Source organism: Leptodactylus fuscus, chromosome 11, assembly GCF_031893055.1.
Source record: "Leptodactylus fuscus isolate aLepFus1 chromosome 11, aLepFus1.hap2, whole genome shotgun sequence".
Lineage (NCBI taxonomy): Eukaryota > Metazoa > Chordata > Amphibia > Anura > Leptodactylidae > Leptodactylus > Leptodactylus fuscus.
The window spans coordinates 49,751,928-49,772,637 of NC_134275.1; the positions used below are offsets into that span (position 1 = coordinate 49,751,928).

Here is a 20,710-nt window from a genome sequence, read left to right on the forward strand (position 1 = left end):
GCGGGGTGCGCAGTTCACCGCGGCAAATTTGGCTCCACCCGCTTTTATATTGACTCCGCCCATTCTCATTCATTTTTCATGTGCTCCCACATCAGGGAACCTCCGCCATGTCTGACTGTAGGGACCGTGTTCTTTTCTTTGAAGGCCTCTTTTTTCCCCCTGTAAACTCTATGTTGATGCCTTTTCCTACTTTTGTCTCATCTGACCAGAGAACATTCTTCCAAAACGTTTTTGGCTTTCTCAGGTAAGTTTTGGCAAACTCCAGCCTGGCTTTTTTCTGTCTCTGGGTAAGAAGTGGGGTCTTCCTGGGTCTCCTACCATACAGTCCCTTTTCATTCAGACGCTGACGGATAGTACGGGGTGACACTGTTGTACCCTCGGACTGCAGGGCAGCTTGAACTTGTTTGGATGTTAGTCGAGGTTCTTTATCCGCCATCCGCACAATCTTACATTGAAACCTCTCGTCAACGTTTCTTTTCCGTCCACATCTAGGGAGGTTAGCCACAGTGCCATGGGCTTTAAACTTCTTGATGACACTGCGCCCGGTAGACACAGGAACATTCAGGTCTTTGGAGATGGACTTGTAGCCTTGAGATTGCTCATGCTTCCTCACAATTTTGCTTCTCAAGTCCTGAGACAGTTCTTTGGTCTTGTTTGTTTTCTCCATGCTCAATGTGGTACACACAAGGACATAGGACAGAGGTTGAGTAAACTTTAATCCATTTCAACTGGCCGCAATTGTGATTTAGTTATTGCCACCACCTGTTAGGTGCCTCAGGTAAGTAACAGGTGCTGTTAATTACACAAATTAGAGAAGCATCACATGATTTTTCAAACAGTGGCAATACTTTTGTCCACCCCCTTTTTATGTTTGGTGTGGAATTATATCCAATTTGGCTTTTTGACAATTCTTTTTGTGGTTTTCCATTGAAGACAAATTAAATGAAGATAATAATACCAAAGAGTTTGTGATTGCAATCATTTTCTGGAAGAACACGAGTATTATCTGACAGAATTGCAGGGGTGCTAATACTTTTGGCCAACACTGTAGATAGATAGATAGATAGATAGATAGATAGATAGATAGATAGGAGAGATAGATAGATGATAGATAGATAGATAGATAGATAGATAGATAGATAGATAGATAGATAGATAGATAGGAGATAGATAGATAGATAGATACATAGGAGATAGATAGATAGATAGATAGATAGATAGATAGATAGATAGATAGATAGATAAGAGAAATAGATAGATGATAGATAGGAGATAGATAGATAGATATATAGATGATATATAGGTAGATAGATAGATAGATAGATAGATAGATAGATAGATAGATAAGAGATAGATAGATAGATACATAGGAGATAGATAAGAGAAATAGATAGATGATAGATAGGAGATAGATAGATAGATATATAGATGATAGATAGATAGATAGATAGATAGATAGATAGATAGATAGATAGATAGATAGCTAGATGATAGATAGATATTATTTGACAGAATTGCAGGGGTGCCAATACTTTTGGTCCAACACTGTATATAGGAAGGCTGCACCTATATATAGGAGTCCTGCAGCTATACACAGGAGCGTTGTCCCTATATTGTCTTACACGTATACACAGGAGGGCTTCACCTACACTCACCGGCCACTTTATTAGGTACACCTGTCCAACTGCTCGTTAACACTTAATTTCTAATCAGCCAATCACATGGCGGCAACTCAGTGCATTTAGGCATGTAGACATGGTCAAGACAATCTCCTGCAGTTCAAACCGAGCATCAGTATGGGGAAGAAAGGTGATTTGAGTGCCTTTGAACGTGGCATGGTTGTTGGTGCCAGAAGGGCTGGTCTGAGTATTTCAGAAACTGCTGATCTACTGGGATTTTCACGCACAACCATCTCTAGGGTTTACAGAGAATGGTCCGAAAAAGAAAAAACATCCAGTGAGCGGCAGTTCTGTGGGCGGAAATGCGTTGTTGATGCCAGAGGTCAGAGGAGAATGGCCAGACTGGTTTGAGCTGATAGAAAGGCAACAGTGTCTCAAATAGCCACCCGTTACAACCAAGGTAGCCAGAAGAGCATCTCTGAACGCACAGTACGTCGAACTTTGAGGCAGATGGGCTACAGCAGCAGAAGACCACACCGGGTGCCACTCCTTTCAGCTAAGAACAGGAAACTGAGGCTACAATTTGTACAAGCTCATCGAAATTGGACAATTGAAGATTGGAAAAACGTTGCCTGGTCTGATGAGTCTCGATTTCTGCTGCGACATTCGGATGGTAGGGTCGGAATTTGGCGTCAACAACATGAAAGCATGGATCCATCCTGCCTTGTATCAACTGTTCAGGCTGGTGGTGGTGGTGTCATGGTGTGGGGAATATTTTCTTGGCACTCTTTGGGCCCCTTGGTACCAATTGAGCATCGTTGCAACGCCAAAGCCTACCTGAGTATTGTTGCTGACCATGTCCATCCCTTTATGACCACAATGTACCCAACATCTGATGGCTACTTTCAGCAGGATAATGCGCCATGTCATAAAGCTGGAATCATCTCAGACTGGTTTCTTGAACATGACAATGAGTTCACTGTACTCCAATGGCCTCCACAGTCACCAGATCTCAATCCAATAGAGCATCTTTGGGATGTGGTGGAACGGGAGATTCGCATCATGGATGTGCAGCCGACAAATCTGCGGCAACTGTGTGATGCCATCATGTCAATATGGACCAAAATCTCTGAGGAATGCTTCCAGCACCTTGTTGAATCTATGCCACGAAGAATTGAGGCAGTTCTGAAGGCAAAAGGGGGTCCAACCCGTTACTAGCATGGTGTACCTAATAAAGTGGCCGGTGAGTGTATATACGAAATACTGCTATCCACAGTAATATGTCTAAATACTGGGCTTGACAATAAAGCTGCTTTAAAAAAAAACACAAAAAAACCATTGGTTGGCGACATGCCTGTGACTGGATGGCAGAGAGTGTGGCGGCCATACTGGCCTGTGGGCGGGGCGGTGAGGGCAGAGGCGGGAGGCGTGGCGCCGCGGGGGGCGGGCTCTGGAGTGTCGCTGAGGGCTCCGGGCTGGACGGGCTCAGAGTCGGGCTCGGAGAAGTCGCCGCCGGTAAGTGCTGGAAACCCCGGGAACTCGGGGGAAGTAGCGCGGGGTGTGCCGGGAGTGAGGGAAAGACTGAAGCGGGGAGAAAGTCTGTGAGCCGGCGGTGAGGAGGGCAGAAAGGGTTAATACTGGGGCAGCTCCTGCCGTCTGGTGTGAACTGCACCATGTGTGACCAGGAAACTGAGGGGCGGTTTATGTAGTGGGGGCAGCTGAGGGGGCAAGTTATGGGGGGGGGGGGGGGGGGGGGAGTACAACTGGTGGGGCAGGTTATGGGGGGAGTGTGTGTGGGGGTTTCAGGTTATAAGGACGGGGGTGCAGGTTATAAGGGGGGCAGGTTATGGGGGAGGAGTTTATGAGGACGGGGGTGCACGTTATAAGGGGGGCAGTTAGTGGTGCAGGCTATTTGTGGTGGATTGGGGACATCTAATTTGTTACTTTCGGGGTGCACTGGTAATGGGTGACATAGGAGGCTGCTCACTGGTCCAGGTTACGTATTTGCAGATCTAATGGTGTCTGTGCTGGTGATGGAGGGGTCGGGCACTTTTTGGGTTGCTCACTGTCCAGGTTACATGGAGAGTCTGGAGGTGCAGATTCAATGGGGGGCTGAGTGTGCGGGTGGTGTGTGTCTGGGCGCACGTTGTGGGGTGGATGTGCTGTTCGTGCAGATTATTTTAGGGTGTCAGTCATTGTGTGGGGTGCAGGTTATATTGGTGTAACATGTGTTGCAGGTTTGTGTTTAGGGGACTTTTTGGGGGACATTGCCTGGTTGTGTAAGTCTTTGCTGGTCATAACCCCCCACACGATTGGGGTGCGACACCCCACTTCTCCTTGCTGATGACCTGCTGCTTTCTGGCGACATCTGAGGTTTTATAATTTTGGCAGTGATCTCGCCCTACAGATTATCTGTGTAATGTCCTAGTAATGGTCACGGACTACGACTCTCATCTGAAGGCTACTCCTGGGATAACATAGTAAAGAGCTTTCTCATGTCTTGTTCTCCTGACGCATTGTTTAGATATGTCAGGAAATGACGAGGCTGGGGTCTGTCTGGTGCCAACCCCCTGCCATGTCCTGGCTACTGGCATCCCCAGCCTGCTGGGTTAGGTGGGTCGTAGCTGCTGTTGCCCCCGGTCTCTGCCAGGACGCCGGTCACATCTTGGACAACCTCCAGGGTAGGGCAAATAAGGAGAACCCTGGACGGTGCGGCCACTTTGTACTACATGGGGCGAGCAGGAGGGTTTATGTGACTAGCAGTGCTGGGATTGTGGAGAGTTCAGGTCATAAGCTCAGCAGGTGAAGGACATGGAGAGATAACTGTAATGTCACTGCGATCAGCCATGTAATGTGGACAATAATAAAGCTTTGTATACTATGTCAGGAGGGTGTACAGGATAGCGCCGAGTCAGGTGGGTGTACAGGATAGCACCGGGTCAGGTGGGTGTACAGGATGGCAGCGGGTCAGGAGGGTGTACAGGATAGCGCCGAGTCAGGTGGGTGTACAGGATAGCATCAGGTCAGGTGGGTGTACAGGATATCACCGGGTCAGGTGGGTGTACAGGATATCACTGGGTCAGGTGGGTGTACAGGGGACAGCACCAGGTTAGGTGGGTGTAGAGGATAGCGCCGGGTCAGGTGAGTGTAGAGGATAGCGCCGGGTCAGGTGGGTGTAGAGGATAGCACCAGGTTAGGTGGGTGTAGAGGATAGCGCCGGGTCAGGTGGGTGTACAGGATAGTGCCGGGTCAGGTGGGTGTACAGGATAGCGCCGGGTCAGGTGGGGTGTACAGGGGATAGCATCGGGTTAGGTAGGTGTACAGGATAGCACCGGGTCAGGTGGCTGTACAGGATAGCACCGGGTCAGGTGGCTGTACAGGATGGCAGCGGGTCAGGTGGGTGTACAGGATGGCAGCGGGTCAGGTGAGGGTGTTCATGGAAAGCCCTGGATTAGGAGTTTGATGCCATGTACAGGGCTGGCGATGGGTTAGGTGGATACCACATACGGGGCTGGTATTCTTCCGCTTTAGTACAAAATACCCCAATTCCTGTAGAGGAAACATTTTCCTATTTCTTTCTGCCTCTTGTAATCCGCTAAATGTGCGGAAAATTGGGAATTGGCAGAGCAGCTGCTGATCTGGACGCCTCTCACTGTCCCCTTATTACCCGCCTGTATATCCTATATATTCACTACTGGAACCTAAAATCCAGGGGTGACACTTGTTCTGGGGTCCTACAAGCTGAGGATACTGATGTACAGTATATGACATAGTCGTGCACCTACATCCATACCCTCTCGATACCCGTACACGGCTCCCTGTTGCCATATCTGGGGCCCTATAAGCTGAGGATACAGATGTATATGAATTAGTCATGCACCTACATCCATACCCCTCTCTATACCCGTACATGGCATCCTCTTTCCATCTCTGTGGCCCTATAAGCTGAGGATATAGATGTATATGATATAGTCATGCACCTACATCCATACCTTCTCTATACCTGTACACGGCTCCCTCTTGCCATCACTGGGGCCCTATAAGCTGAGGATACAGATGTATATGACATAGTCGTGCACCTACATCCATACCCTCTCTATACCCGTACACAGCTTCCTCTTGCCATCTCTGTGGCCCTATAATCTGAGGATACTGATGTATATGACATAGTCGTGCACCTACATCCATACCCTCTCTATACCCGTACACGGCTCCCTTTTGCCATATCTGGTGCCCTATAAGCTGATGATACAGATGTATATGACATAGTCGTGCACCTACATCCATACCCCTCTCTATACTCGTACACGGCTCCCTCGGCTTCCTCTTGCCATCTCTGTGTGGGTGAGGATCTGCTCAGTGACGTCCGTGGATCTGACTAATTGTAGGTTTTGTGTGTGGGGCTCCATGCAGAAATAAATGACATTTTCCTGCTTTTTGTTAGTTTGCACAGAAGGCCGGGAGCAGCAGCGGCACGCTGAGTATTGCCGGAGTCTCCCACGTCACAGCTGTCCTGACATTCGCTGCTCCGGCTATGGCGGCGATATAATCAGATGGTTCATTAGCAGCGTTTAATGATTGATTGGGCTTTTCTATCTCGGTTATCTGGTAAGAGCGGCTGATCCTGAGCTCCGACTGCAGGTTATCCCGGGCAGGCAGCTGCTGGTCCTGGTATTGGATGTCTCTGGGGGATTGTGGGACTTGTAGTCTCGTCTACTCCCTGCCAGATGTCCTTGTCACTAATCCACTTTGTTCCCTATTGTTCTCTTGGCTCTGTTCTTTTGCACGGTTTTTGGATGATTTCGCTTGTAGGTGCGAATGTGCTGGGTTATATAAGTTTCTATGAGCTGTAGCCTCTTCCGTTGCTTGCATTCTTCTGCGCAGGTGCTGCGGTACCGGCCACTACATTAGGTAGCAAAAGGAAATGTCCGAACATAAAAAAAAGGACCTGTACCTATAGAGGTGTTAATGGATGACCTAACCTTAGTTCCTCCGCTGCGGGTCCATGGCGTTCTGACACCTGGGACCCCCGTGGATCAGCTGTTTGAAGTGCCACAAGTGCTACTGCTGCTTCACAAGCCATGTGATGTCGCGTTCATCGGTCACTTGGCCTGATCGCAGCTCAGTACCATTCAAGTGAATGGTTCCTTGCTGCAATACCAAGCACAGTCACTAGGCAATGTACGGTGCTGTGCTTGGTAAGCAGTGAAGAGGTTGCAGCTCTCTTGGAAACTTTGCCGCCTCTTCAAATTGCTGATCGGCTGGGGGTCTGGTTGTCCAACCCTGCTGATATTGAGGACTTTTTTTTTTTTTAAATGTAGATTGTGAGCCCCACATGGAGCTCACAATGTACATTTTTCCCTATCAGTATGTCTTTTTTTGGAATATGGGATGGAAATCCATGCAAACATGGGGAGAACATACAAACTCCTTGCAGATGGTTTTTTGCCTTTGGCGGGATTTGAACACCAGGACTCCAGTGCTGCAAGGCTGCAGTGCTAACCACTGAGCCACCGTGTGGCCCCCACTGAGCCACCGTGTGGCCCCCACTGAGCCACCGTGTGGCCGAATATTGAGGACTTATCTTTAGGTTGGTCATCAATAAAAAAAAAAAAAAAAAAATATCCTAGAAAACTCCTTTATTCTAATTTCACCTACTTACTGCAAAAAACCCTCAGGACTCGACCAGCGGCGTGGGCTAGAAGTCTGCAGCGTGTAAATTTATGCTGCAGATTTAACACTGTATGGTGAAATCTGTGATAAATCTGCAGCAGTTCGTGCAGCTGCAGAGTTTCCACAATATCTTATATGGACATGTAACTCCCTCCCACCTTCTTGTTTCCCCCCTTCCCCTCATCTGTGCCACTTCTGGTTGGCGTCGTGGGCCCCTCTCCTGGTTGGCGTCGTCGGCCCCTCTCCTGGTTGGCGTCGGGGCCGCTCTCGTCTCTCCCCCTCGCTCTGTCACTCTTCTCTCTTCTGTCCTCCGCTCCAGTTGTGTTTCTGTTTTGCTGTCACTTTGCACCTACACAACATGTCATTGTCACACATTCCCGCAGTACATGAAGGCTTTGGGAGGCCACAGACCTGACTATCTAAGCTCTGCTCGGATATCTGCTCCTCGCACAGAGGTGCCATTATAGTCCTGTATTGCCGTGGCTGTATTGTATTGGTTTGTGACCCTTTTACTGTTACAGTGTAAACATTGGGTTGCGATTGTGAATATCTCTTTGCCTTTCTAGTTCTCCCCCCGCACATTACTCACCGCCTGCAGAGACGGCACACCATGTGCTCCGGTTTATTAAACCCATGGAAGAGATTTCCATCAGTGCCCGAAATGTGAAAATCCTTAGTACGGGGATCGAGTACTGCTCATAGGGCCGAATGACTCTCACAACCAGGGCCATATAACAGGTGGTGTAGGCCGGGGGGTAGCGGGTCATATGTGGCAGAGCTGGAGCGGCTGCGGGTTATCTATGGTGGGGGGGGGGGGGGCAGCGGGTCATCTATGGCAGAGCGGGGGTGGCTAACCAGCTGGGATGTATATTGTCATGTAGAGATGAGCCTTAAAGGATTGCACCAACATATGAAATCATTTCCCATTGTCTAATGATGGGGTGCGGGGTCACTTCATAGTTAGTGGGGTGTAACAGCGGGGACCCCCTCCAGATCCAGCACTTCGTATCTTACAAACCTGCAGTACTGAAGTGTCTCAAGCTCAGCTTTCACTGTTCATATTGGATGGGGCCGGTGATTTAGGGACCGTATGAAATAGTAGCTTATGGCCCAGACATACGAGGGTGGGGGTCCGTCTGATAAGTGTCAGAACAGGGAATTTCATGAGTTTGTCGTATTTCATGTTTTTAAGTCCAGCAATGGTAAGTCAGCATATAGTGCCGTATATAGTTCTGGTTGGTAGTACTTGTAAATCGTAGGTAGAAGAATGTGTTGTACGATGCACCTTCCAGGGTAAGGCTGGGGCCACATGGACATGAATCTTATTGGGTTAGCCACCACAAACATGGCAGCAGCTAGCCCGCCGCAATCTCCATATCCCAGGGTCTGACCGCTGGACCACTGACCTGCCTCTAGGCCTGTGTGTAGGACCTGGCTGCAGTACTCCGGCACTAGTGCTTTAGAGTGTGGGGGTGGGGGGGGCTGCAGCTCTACACTTATTACTTATTGGACCCTCCCGGGTCAATAAAACACTGTAAAAGACTAAGGCCCAAGTAGTGACCCGAAAGCGTTGCGTTTTTCTGCACGGTTTCTTATGGTGTTTCTGCTGCTTTTTCTTCCCATATTAAATGTGTAAGGAAAACCCTTACATTTCTGGGAATCCATCGGGTCTGTCTATAAGGGGTTGCAATTCTTTGGCCCCATACACACATGACTGAACCTGCAACGTAATCACCTTTAGTAATATTGGGATTTGTTGGGCTGAAACCTGTGGAAAATAAATTTGCGCTTCGGGGGCCATATCCTGAAATCGGGGGCAATAATCTGTCCACTTTTTTGTCCTTGTAGCTCCCCTTGCATTAAGCCGACCATAGATTTGGGGTGTGGGGGTCTCATGTTTTATTTTGACCCTTTAGGAAGTAACGAGTGTGAGTGATGTCCTCCAGGTCGTCGTCTCCTCAGGTTTCTCACCTTCAGGAGGATGTTACCAGGAATCATTGCCATTGAATGCCTTCTGGCACCAGTAAGGCGTCTTGTTGGTTGTCTCAGGCCTGTGGTATGTGCGTCTTCTCTGACATGGTGGGCGGGGGCCTTCACTACTTACCTTATAGGATAAATACAGATTTATGTCATTCTGACCCTTGTTACATAATACTGGACCCCGCAGTGATGGACGTTACATGGGCCGTTGTATACGGCTGTGGCCTACAGAGTGTACGGGCCGGGGTCTTACTGACAGTGGGGGATGAACTCTACTTAAAAACCAAGTCTTGACCTTAAAGGAGACCTTTCCTGTCCGCTAACATCCGGAGTGTTGTGTACTGCTGCACCACTGACTGCACGGACTTCATTTTTGCAGCTATCTTCTCCTGTTCCAGAGATATTGGTGCTGCTAGTTTTGGTTACAGATATCTCCGGGGCCAGCCTCAGAACTTGGGGTCATTCGTGGCCGGTGGGGATGACGCTGAGGTTTGTGGACCCTCTGACCGTGCAGCGATACCAGGGCAGAGAGTGGCGAGTGCACAGCATTGCTGCAGCACCAGGGTGTAAATGTGGGTGCAGGAGACCCCTGTCCTGAGCGTAGGTGTGGGAATCAGTCCACAGTATCAGGGGGCTCAGTACTAGGGACACTGCAGGACATTCTCATGACGCTAGCCGCTGCAGAACAGTCAGTGACTATACATCTGTGCTGGGTACTACCATGTGTCTTGTGCTGCAGGTTTTGGATCTGCAGCATTATTACTCTTGGTTCTGGGCCAGCTGGGGCTCGAGCTGATTTTGGCTGGTTTTTGTGGTGACGAGGTCACTGTATGGTAGTTGTGAAGTGCAATGTGTGCGGGTGACGTTATCTGCACACAGAACGGTTGGGAATTTGATCCCATTGCTTGCTGAAGAAACCTGTTTCATTTGCTTTTTAAGCCTTTCTCCCCGCACCCCATAGGGCCCCCCCCCCCCCCAGTCACATTTTCCCCTGCCGGCGGTGTAGGTATCTCTTAAATCTGGCGTAACAGCTGAAGGCATTTTCATGGCCGGTCCTCACAACTGCTGTGACAAATGTGCAAAGTTCAGGCCCAGCTGGGCGGACTCTCTGCAGACTCTACACCCACAAACACCGTGAACTTGGGACGGAGCAGACCTGTGGGGTTCATCTTCCTACAGCACTGAAGGGGTAAATGGTGAGCGCTGTGAGACGTCTATTAGAGCGGAATGACGGCAGATGACAGGAGGATATTAGCAGTTGTGGCCTGAAGGTGAGCAATGGGAACTCGAGCAGCAGCTGCTGTTTGTATAGAGAGGGATTCTCGGAGGGCAGCCCGGGAGCTGGAGATATGGAAATTATAGGTCACAAGGTCCCAGGAACTGACAACCAGCTTGTTATTACAGTCGCTGCTCCTCAGCGTCGTGTACCCCCCTCCTGACCCCTACAAACACACGTTGCACTGTTTTGGATGTAATGCTGCCTGCAGATTTCTCACCAGCATTTTCTGAATTTTTGGATTGCAGTGCGAGCCCTAACCCACGTGCTGCCATTGATAGCTGTGCAATACTGGCTCTCCATTCAGACCTATAGGGGGTCGATCATTGGAGAAGCGTGGCGGACTTCTTGCCTTGTCTGGCTTTACATCTCAGTTGTGTTTACATCAATGGAGTCAACCTGCAGTACCAGATACAACCAAAGAACAGGCGTGGCGCTGTGTTTGTAAGAGAGAAGCCATGTCATCCTAATCCTGGAGAGATGGACCTGTACTCCAGGTATTGGGTGGCCATAGAGGGTTGGAGCCGCCTTCTTGACACAATTGAGGGAGAGAAATGCAGCTTGGAAAGCAGATATTTGTTGGAAAGTGGACCCTGTTTTTTGGGTGCTGTAGTTAGTCCTACTATAAGACCACTCCTCTATTCAGACCAGGGGAGTTGGGGACCCCTCGTCTCACGATTGGGGGAATCCCCAGTAACACCGACACTTATCTCTGCCCTTACACTACTGATTTTCAGTACCCCGTTCTGTGCCCCCCACGTCTGTGTCAGTTCTGTCAGTGTATGGAGTAGTTGCTAGGGGTTTGATATTGGACAGACTAGTAACCAGACTAGCTATGCCATAGAGACCACTGACTAGGAGTACCGGCCATGACATATACTGCACCATATGTGCGCCCAACCCTAAACATATGTTCCCATACTTAGCCTGGACTTGAGGGTAGAGGGGCTCTTGTGGGGTGTTTGGTATTTCGCAGACATGAAATCTGTGTAAGCCGATTACTCCAGTCTGGCCTCTGCCATCTTGATTTTAATTAGCCGGGGGAATTAAGGTGGATGTAATATTCTCCCGACACTCATGAGGAGATTTGTGGTGGCCGCAGATTTTTGAGATGGCAGACATTCCCTTGGTCTATGGCGGCCGGGGACAGGAGGGTTTGTCATCTGGAGCTCTTGGTGTAAAGATTTTTCTTGTCTGTTGTCTGTTTTAGAGAACATCTCCGGCCTTCTGTTGTCCCTGGGTCCATGTTGTGTCTGCTCGAGCCTGGTACGTTGCAGCGGTGGTGCGCACATTTGGTGGGCAGCCGAGCGTGTCAATGTTTGCATTAGGAGGTGTCACAGTGACTTCTTGTCAGGCTGGTTGAGGCCTTTGTTCCATTAGGTCTTCTTTGTTCTTCTAGTCACAGCCCGGCCCTTATCTTGTCCCAACAAGATCCTGTCAAACACAACAAGTCTTCAAAGTCTACATTGATGTCTGGGCTGTGGTGGTGACAACGCTCATCGTAATAATGACAATGACCTAGTCGGCATTTGGGGCCACACAGAAGCACGAAGGGGGCGAATGCTGAATTCCTGCTAGGAGGAGGAGAAAATAGACCAGCAGTAGGGCACCAGGAAAAGAAGATGCTTAGAATTAGGGGAACCAAAGTGTATGGTCAGTTATAGAAATTCCTCAGACATGTTATAGACAAGAGGTCTTCAATGGGTTGTCCCTCGAGAAAGATACGATAGGGGGTCTGACCACTGGGATCTTAATGGCTGTGAGAAGGGGTTGGGCATGTCTTCTGCGTGGGACTGGGTATGGGGTGGTTAGTGACTACCAAAAGTGGTTCAGGGAAGGCTAACTAGTGACTGGGTCATGGACACCATGGAGGCTTACTGAGGAGCAAAGGCTAGCCCAGCTGGTCTGATACCACATAATGGTAACTGAGGAGCAAAGGCTAGCCCATCTCGTCCAAAACTACACAAGGGTTACTGAGGAGCAAAGGCTAGCCCATCTGGTCCGACACTACACAAGGGTTACTGAGGAGCAAAGGCTAGCCCATCTGGTCCGACACTACACAAGGGTTACTGAGGAGAAAAGGCTAGCCCATCTGGTCCAACACTACACAAGGGTTACTGAGGAGCAAAGGCTAGTCCATCTGGTCTGATACCACACAGGGCTTACTGAGGAGCAAAGGCTAGCCCATCTGGTCCGACACTACACAAGGGTTACTGAGGAGCAAAGGCTAGCCCATCTGCTCCGACACTACACAAGGGTTACTGAGGAGCAAAGGCTAGCCCATCTGGTCCGACACTACACAAGGGTTAATGAGGAGCAAAGGCTAGCCCATCTGGTCCGACACTACACAAGGGTTACTGAGGAGCAAAGGCTAGCCCATCTGGTCCGACACTACACAAGGGTTACTGAGGAGCAAAGGCTAGCCCATCTGGTCCGACTCTACACAAGGGTTACTGAGGAGCAAAGGCTAGCCCATCTGGTCCAACACTACACAAGGGTTACTGAGGAGCAAAGGCTAGTCCATCTGGTCTGATACCACACAGGGCTTACTGAGGAGCAAAGGCTAGCCCATCTTGTCCGACTCTACACAAGGGTTACTGAGGAGCAAAGGTTATCCCATCTGGTCCGACACTACACAAGGCTTACTGAGAAGCAAAGGCTAGCCCATCTGGTCTGATACTACACAAGGGGCTTACTGAAGAGCAAAGGCTAGCCCATCTGTTCCGACACTACACAAGGCTTACTGAGAAGCAAAGGCTAGCCCATCTGGTCCGACACTACACAAGGGTTACAGCAGCACAGTTGATGCTAGATGGAGTGGAGTCTATATTTTGTTGGGTCTGAGCTGTTTTGGAGGTACGAATGGGACCTACATAATACACTTAAACACCTTATACCCTCTCCATAGTATAGGCCATAACTTGCAGATCGGTGGGGGTCCGACCACCCAGACCTCCTCTGATCAGGAGAATTAGTGACTGATTGGAGGTTGGGCATTGCTGGGGATAGTACAGGGCTCCCATTGAAATGACTGGAGCATTGCACGTGCTGCCCAATCCATGTAAAACAGGGGCCTTTTGTGCACAGAAACCCCCACCAATCAGCAAATTCTAACTTGTTTTGTGGGAAACCCCTTTAAGTTTTTCTAGCACCCGCTGACCCCGGCCCCCTACCTTACTGAGCTCCCCTAACCCTCATGCGGTGTACCCCGCTTATCTCACTGCACTCTCTACTGTTCTGACGGGTTCTCGCTGCTTTCTCAGGAGATGGGCTCAGTACCAAGGTGGTGGAGTCTGGCAGGAACGCCCCTGGCCCCAATACTTCACCACCCACTCATAATTTCATTATTCTTGTTCATTGTTGAATGTTCTGCCTCCGTTCTCGGACAGATTGCTTCCTGGACATGGAGAACAGACTGACCTTGGATGTGTGAGAATCCTATGTGACCGCCGTGGTAGGGGGCGAGTTCACGGTTAAATATTTGCTGGCTGGATAAAGCAGGTTAAGTCCCTTCGCATCGAGAGTGGATTGAATAAATTAAAATCTACAAGTCCAAATTTAAAGGGGACCTTTCACCACCTCCACCAGCTCTTGGTATCCTTTAATAGACCCTGCTCCATTGATTTCTCTCTCGCCCACCATTCCTGAGCAATCAGTGCTGTTAGTTTTGGTGCCTGATATGTTAAGTGGAGCTCTGAGTCACACCCTCTTGCCTGCTCCTGACTGACACCACCCACTTGACAGAAGGGAGTCTAGTTAAGGTGTCCAAGACGAAAACTAACTTGGGAATGGTGGGAGCGAGAGAAGAAATTCCAACATCCCTGGAATTGGCAGGAGGAGCCTTTGGAGGATGAGTTGGCGAAGATGGTGAAAGGTCTTCTTTAAGGTGCCCAAACACCATTTTGCTGACAGCTGCTCCTCCTGACTGCCCGTACTTGTGCGTACTCCATGTGACTTGACTGAGCGTGGTTTGGCAGGCAAAGCTGGTGGTGGCTTCATCTCCACCAAGAAACCAAAGGATGGAGCTTGTTTCTGCCCCCAAAATCATATATCCCTGGAGAGTCGGGAGTCTCCTGCCAGAATCGGTAGGCTTGGCTGCATTTCTTCTCACTGTCCATTATCTGAGGTGTTGCATGATCGGAGCTGCCATGTAGCCCAGGCTGGAAGATTTCTGATGAAGACTTAAGATGAATGGATGGAGTTTCAGCTGCAAAAATTACTGCAACAAATCTGGCATGTGTGAACTTGGCCTTAAAAGATTGAGCAGCCATCTGTTCTATAACCTATGAATGTCATTGCTTAAAGTCTTGGTGACAGACCGATCCAGCCCTTGTATGGTTAGGCTGTGGTGTAGTCGGGTGCTCCTGGCAGAGATTGGGTTAAGTGTTGGTCTGGTTATCTGCGGTCAGTAGTTTCTGTCCAGTTATTTATTAACCCAGCGGATTGTGCTGGATAGTAATGGGGACTCTCGTAGGATAATAATTCACCCAAGGGGAGGACTTCAGTCCGGTTATTACCAAATTGTATCATCCCGTGTAGAAGCCTCGTCCGCGTGGTTGTCGCTGGGATCCCTTTGCCCCCATCCAGCAGACTGATGGGTCTATAAGTAGCATACAGAATTAGTAAAGCTTACCATAGAAGATGGAGTCAGCGACTACCTCAGACTATTGGTGCAGGCTACAGCTTCATTAACCCCTCGTTCAATAGCACCCATAGATGGCCGCTGGCCGCTGATCAGTGGGTTCGCACATGGTTGAGCTTCTTGGGCATGATGAGAGTGGGAGCCATTGTGTTGTGTCCCCACCGCTCGCCTACCGCGGTCCCCAATGTATTCTATCGCACCTCGGCACTAGAGATACTGTAAAGTGTAACTTCTATTTATATTTTTCACTATTGTGTTTGTGACTATTTTTTTATTTCCTTTATTCCCCATCTAACTTCCTTTTTATTATAAAACAGGCTGTAACTTTCTCCTTAGCGACCCCGTAACTGAGCGGTTATCAGGGAAAGTCCATACACCTCTGTATTGTGAATACGAAGATACATGTGAATTACGACAACAACCCATCGTATAAGATCAGGACGCCGCCCCTATACGTATTAGGTTGTCAGCCAATCCAAGGAAATGGCTGCCATTTATATAGGGTCACCTGTAATGTTACCTCGCAATGTAAAGTCAATTTCCCATAAATCCTGCAGGGTCCGTGATGTTTTGAGGGTGTGTTACATGGAGGTCTGGGGTCAGCGGGTTGTCTGTGGTGTACAGTGATGATGGATTGATGCAGTGGTCAGAACTATACAGGATAGAAAAAAAATCTGCAGAGTATTTCGCAAGTGAGAACGTGCGAAACGTCATCTGAATGTCGTAAATCGCTGTGTCAGTGCGGTGCAGATTCTCGGTCCACAACGTGTCCGTTTGTTTCCCATTTCGCCCTTTTCTGCATCAATATTTCATTTAACCCTTTCAAATTCTCCCGTGGATTTTGCAAGAAATTCTGTGTTGTAGATGAGCCCTAAGGCCTTATTCACACTCCAACACCAGCAGCATCTTCCATTATACCCTATAGCTGTGTATCCTGGCCTGTACCTTATGGAGGGTTGTTGTAAGTGACCCTTAGGCCTGAGCTTGGGTTGCGACACCAGTCCCGGCTCCGCTCCACAGCCTAAGTATTAAATATAAAGAGAATTGCGAATTGTTTCGGTGGTAAATGACCCCCATGTAGGGTAATCCTGCAGGATAGCCAGAAGTAGAGGCAACGCTGCAAAGAAGAGTCATACTACACGGCTTGTTGTCTGTTACCATGGAGATGCAGAAGGCTGATAACTGCTTAGACCCAAATTTAGGAGATTGTTAAGGATCTGTAGTAAAGTTTCTTTGGCTCTTATTTTATTACTTGGGGCCAGTTTTGTTCTTTTCGTCGCCTTGTAACTTCCATCTTTTTGCAGAGTATGTGCTTGATCCGTCCTGACAAGAGACGGACTTAACTCTTTATAGGCATGCCGTCCCTTTAAGCCCCACTCCAGGGTTAGACGACTTTCTTCCCGCACAGGATTTGCTCCTTTAACCTATTAAACTCGTCGCCGTCCTGGTCGTCTTACCTGGTGCTTATCCTTTAACCCATCAGACCTGCCATTGCCACGTCGTTGCGCTGTCTACGCGCAGCTGTAACACGCTGAAGTCATGCATTGTCTTTGATGGTGATGGGAGCCGTGTGCTGGTGTGTGGGAGGGGGATGTAAGCCCACTTAGTATTCAGCGGACGAGTATGGTAGTATTACTAGGCAGCCCACGGCTCGGCTTCCTCCTCATTCACCAGACTGTATATCTCTGGCCAGGACGGATCCTATGGAAGGGGGACTGCAGACAGCAGGTGATTGTGTGTGACACACGTGTGTGCTTGTGTGTGCCGTGTGTGTGTGTGTGTCACACGTGTATGTGTGTGGGATGGTGCTGCAGGATTACTCCATACTGCAGCATACTGCTGTGTGTATACTGGCTGTTCTATAGGTGAACGGCTTTCTGCATTAATGATTTCCATTGATTTATTCCGCTCTATAAGACAACCTGTTATAGGGGAGCCGCCGCCGCACTGGCAGAGTTTGGGTACAAGGGGGATCGCAGAAGCACTTTACACCCCGGTCCTAGCTGGCTTTGCATGGTGTTATTGCCCCTGTGTTTTTATTGATGGTGTTATTGCCCCTGTGTATTTTTGCGGTGTTATTGCCCCTGTGTTTTTAGTGATGTGAGGTCATAATTTGTGCCCCGGGCTTCGGTAATGTCTGAACAGCGACGTGCTTATTAATGGACCTCACATCACTATACATTAAGTGCTGGCTGGAGCGATCCCGGCAGCGTCGTTGCGGCTCCCTTGGGGCTGCTTTCCGTTCGCCTATTGCACCCGCATTTAATAGCCATTTTGGGGCCGGCGTGCTGTGCCAGCTCTATCCGCATGCTGCTGGGGTGGAGCCTATAAAATGAGATCACTCGCCATAAAGTGATGTCATGCTGAAGTTGATGAACATCCTCTGGGCACAGCGACACCCCATGTAAATATTTTATGGGCTACGTAAGGCAGAGCGTGCGAGGAGAGAGGGCGCAGGTACCCTGGGCGAGAGGGAAGGTGCAGGGAGACAGGACGCAGGTACCCCAGGCAAAAGGGAAGGTGCAGAGCGTGCAGGGAGAGAGGACGCAGGTACCCCGGGCAAAAGGGAAGGTGCAGAGTGTGCAGGGAGAGAGGACGCAGGTACTCCAGGCTAAAGGGAAGGTGCAGAGAGTGCAGGGAGAGAGGACGCAGCTACCCAAGGCAAGAGGGAAGGTGCAGAGAGAGAGGACGCAGGTACCCGGGACGAGAGGGTAGGTGCAGAGCGTGCAGGGAGAGAGGACGCAGGTACCCGGTGCGAGAGGAAAGGTGCAGGGAGAGAGGACACAGGTACCCGGTGCGAGAGGAAAGGTGCAGGGAGAGAAGACACAGGTACCCGGGGTGAGAGGGAAGGTGCAGAGAGAGAGGACGCAGGTACCCCAGGCAAAAGGGAAGGTGCAGAGCGTGCAGGGAGAGAGGACGCAGGTACCCCAGGCAAAAGGGAAGGTGCAGAGAGTGCAGGGAGAGAGGACGCAGCTACCCAAGGCAAGAGGGAAGGTGCAGAGAGAGAGGACGCAGGTACCCGGGACGAGAGGGAAGGTGCAGAGCGTGCAGGGAGAGAGGACACAGGTACCCGGTGCGAGAGGAAAGGTGCAGGGAGAGAGGACGCAGGTACCCGGTGCGAGAGGAAAGGTGCAGGGAGAGAGGACACAGGTACCCGGGGTGAGAGGGAAGGTGCAGAGAGAGAGGACGCAGGTACCCCAGGCAAAAGGGAAGGTGCAGAGCGTGCAGGGAGAGAGGACGCAGGTACCCCAGGCAAAAGGGAAGGTGCAGAGAGTGCAGGGAGAGAGGACGCAGCTACCCAAGGCAAGAGGGAAGGTGCAGAGAGAGAGGACGCAGGTACCCGGGACGAGAGGGAAGGTGCAGAGCGTGCAGGGAGAGAGGATGCAGGCACCCGGTGCGAGAGGGAAGGTGCAGAGCGTGCAGGGAGAGAGGACACAGGTACCTGGGGTGAGAGGGAAGGTGCAGAGAGAGAGAGGACGCAGGTACCCGGGGCGAGAGGGAAGGTGCAGAGTGACTGTCTAGAGCGTAGCAGCCAAAGTTCATCCAGTTACATTAAATAATTGAAGACGAGAGCGGATCAGCCGTCATGTCTGGTGCCGACAATGAGATCCTTCTCGGTGTAGCCTTCACGTCAGTGCGGGGTAATGAGCATGTACAGCCATGATATGTGTGGGGTCCTTATCTTACCCCCTCATCTATGGGACATCACTCAGACTAGGGGGCACATTTCTATAAATATATATACATGGAAGACCCCTACTCCTGTTTGTACTACCCTTAGTATTCTGAGACGTACATTATATTGTGCAGAACTATAAGACATGGCAGCTTTCTGAAGAGCGCCACAGCTGCCCACTGGTGGTGTATGGTACTGCAGCTTAGGCTCATGCACTTCAATATCAGACACAACGCATGGACGGGTGAGGTGCGGGAAGGAAGCGGCCATGTACCCCTCATCCCAGATAACCCTTTTAGTATAAATCCAGAGTCTCCCATCTGTGGCTATTCTGAAACTACTACACCCAGCGTGCAGGAAGGAGTAGTCACCGGCAGCTGGAGAGCCGCAGGCTAGGTGTAAGGGGTCTGTATATTGATAAAGTGATAAATCTTCAGTATGTGAACAGTGGGGTTGTCATACAGGACCTCTGCAGATCAGCTGGTTGGCGTCAGGTGAGCGCTGCAGCCTCTTCACTGTACATACCCTAGGGGTTGTGATTGGTATTACAGCTCAGCCATTTCACTTGAATGGGACTGAGCTGCCATGTACCATGTGATTGATGAACAAGGCTGCGGCCTTGTCACACGGATGATCAGAGGGGTCCTCCTATTGATGAAATCCTGGACGACCCCTTTAGGCTAAAGGCCGACGTTGCGGAAACGCAACTTTTTTTTTGTAGATTTTTCTGTGTTTTTTTCTTTAAAGGTGGCCACACGAGGACTGGGGAATATAAAAAGTTCTTAGACTTCTTCTTCTGCTCGATCCATTCTTGGCTTTGGCTCAAAAAAAAAAAAACACAGCAAAATCTGCAACAACAACAACGTGGGGCCTCGGCCTCAAAGGGCGTCTGCAGTAATGACATTGATAGCCATTGGCACGGGACGACGCGCACTACAAGGTGCAGCCGACCTGCCGGGACTCTGGTCAGACATCCCTCGGAGAGCCTGTAATATTGGCACACATTCACACATCTCAGGTGTTACCTGCAGGTTTGATCATGTAAAATCTGCGGCAGATTAAAGTCTCATACACACGGTGCAGATTTAATCCTCTTAATGTGTAGTCCGAACCCACGCCGATTGTGCCATAGACTTACAGTACAGGTCACTACAGAGCTGCGACAACCCTGGGGGCCTTTATGGGGCATTTGCCAGTAACTTAACACTGAAAAGGGATTAAAGGGGTCCTCTAACCGCAGGATAGTGAGGGAGGAGATCGGTGGGTCAAACACCCGGCACCCTTGCTGATCAGATCTTTCACCACAGTGTTTGGACAAGGCTCAGTACCCAGCACAGCGCCGCACATTGTGTAGTGGTTGTGCTTGGTATTGCACCTCGGACTGATCTGTAAATAGGCCAAGCAGGTTGTCAGAGCCCTCCATTCTGATATGGTGATAGATTGTCCCTATTACAGTCCCAGAAATGGCATTTTCTCTGATCTTAGCAGTTGTGGCAGGAGCGGGCCTCTGTACACACTCCTGTCGCTGACTCATGTATACATTGGCACCACCCGTGGGAATATCGTGATGAAAAATTCATGGTGCGGCGACGAAAAACCGTCCGGAACGTGGAAATTTGTCAGAGATTTCTCCATTCAGGTTACAGATGACCTATAGAGAGAAATGTGCAAAATATTCTGTGCCCCTCGTGTTATGTCGTGTACTCCTGCAGGGGGGGTATAAGGGGTACTGAGGGTATAGGGGATACTGATGATATACTGAGGGTATAGGGGATACTGTATGTGTATTATGGATATATTGGCAGCACGGTGGCTCAGTGGTTAGCATTGTAGCCTTGCAGTGC

At 49.7% G+C, this 20,710-nt stretch overlaps 1 protein-coding gene across 3 annotated transcripts in view; it reads left to right on the forward strand.

Annotated features, from left to right (window-relative positions):
• Window positions 1-3,085: 3,085 nt before the first annotated feature.
• Window positions 3,086-20,710, forward strand: part of SIPA1L3 (signal induced proliferation associated 1 like 3) — an 87,617-nt gene continuing 69,992 nt past the window's right edge. For 2 of the 3 annotated variants that reach the window (XM_075260104.1, XM_075260102.1), the window contains exon 1: window positions 3,086-3,134. The gene's annotated coding sequence lies outside the window, so the exon portion shown is untranslated. The remainder of the gene's footprint in view (window positions 3,135-20,710) is intronic. The other variant, XM_075260103.1, reaches the window with a different exon arrangement.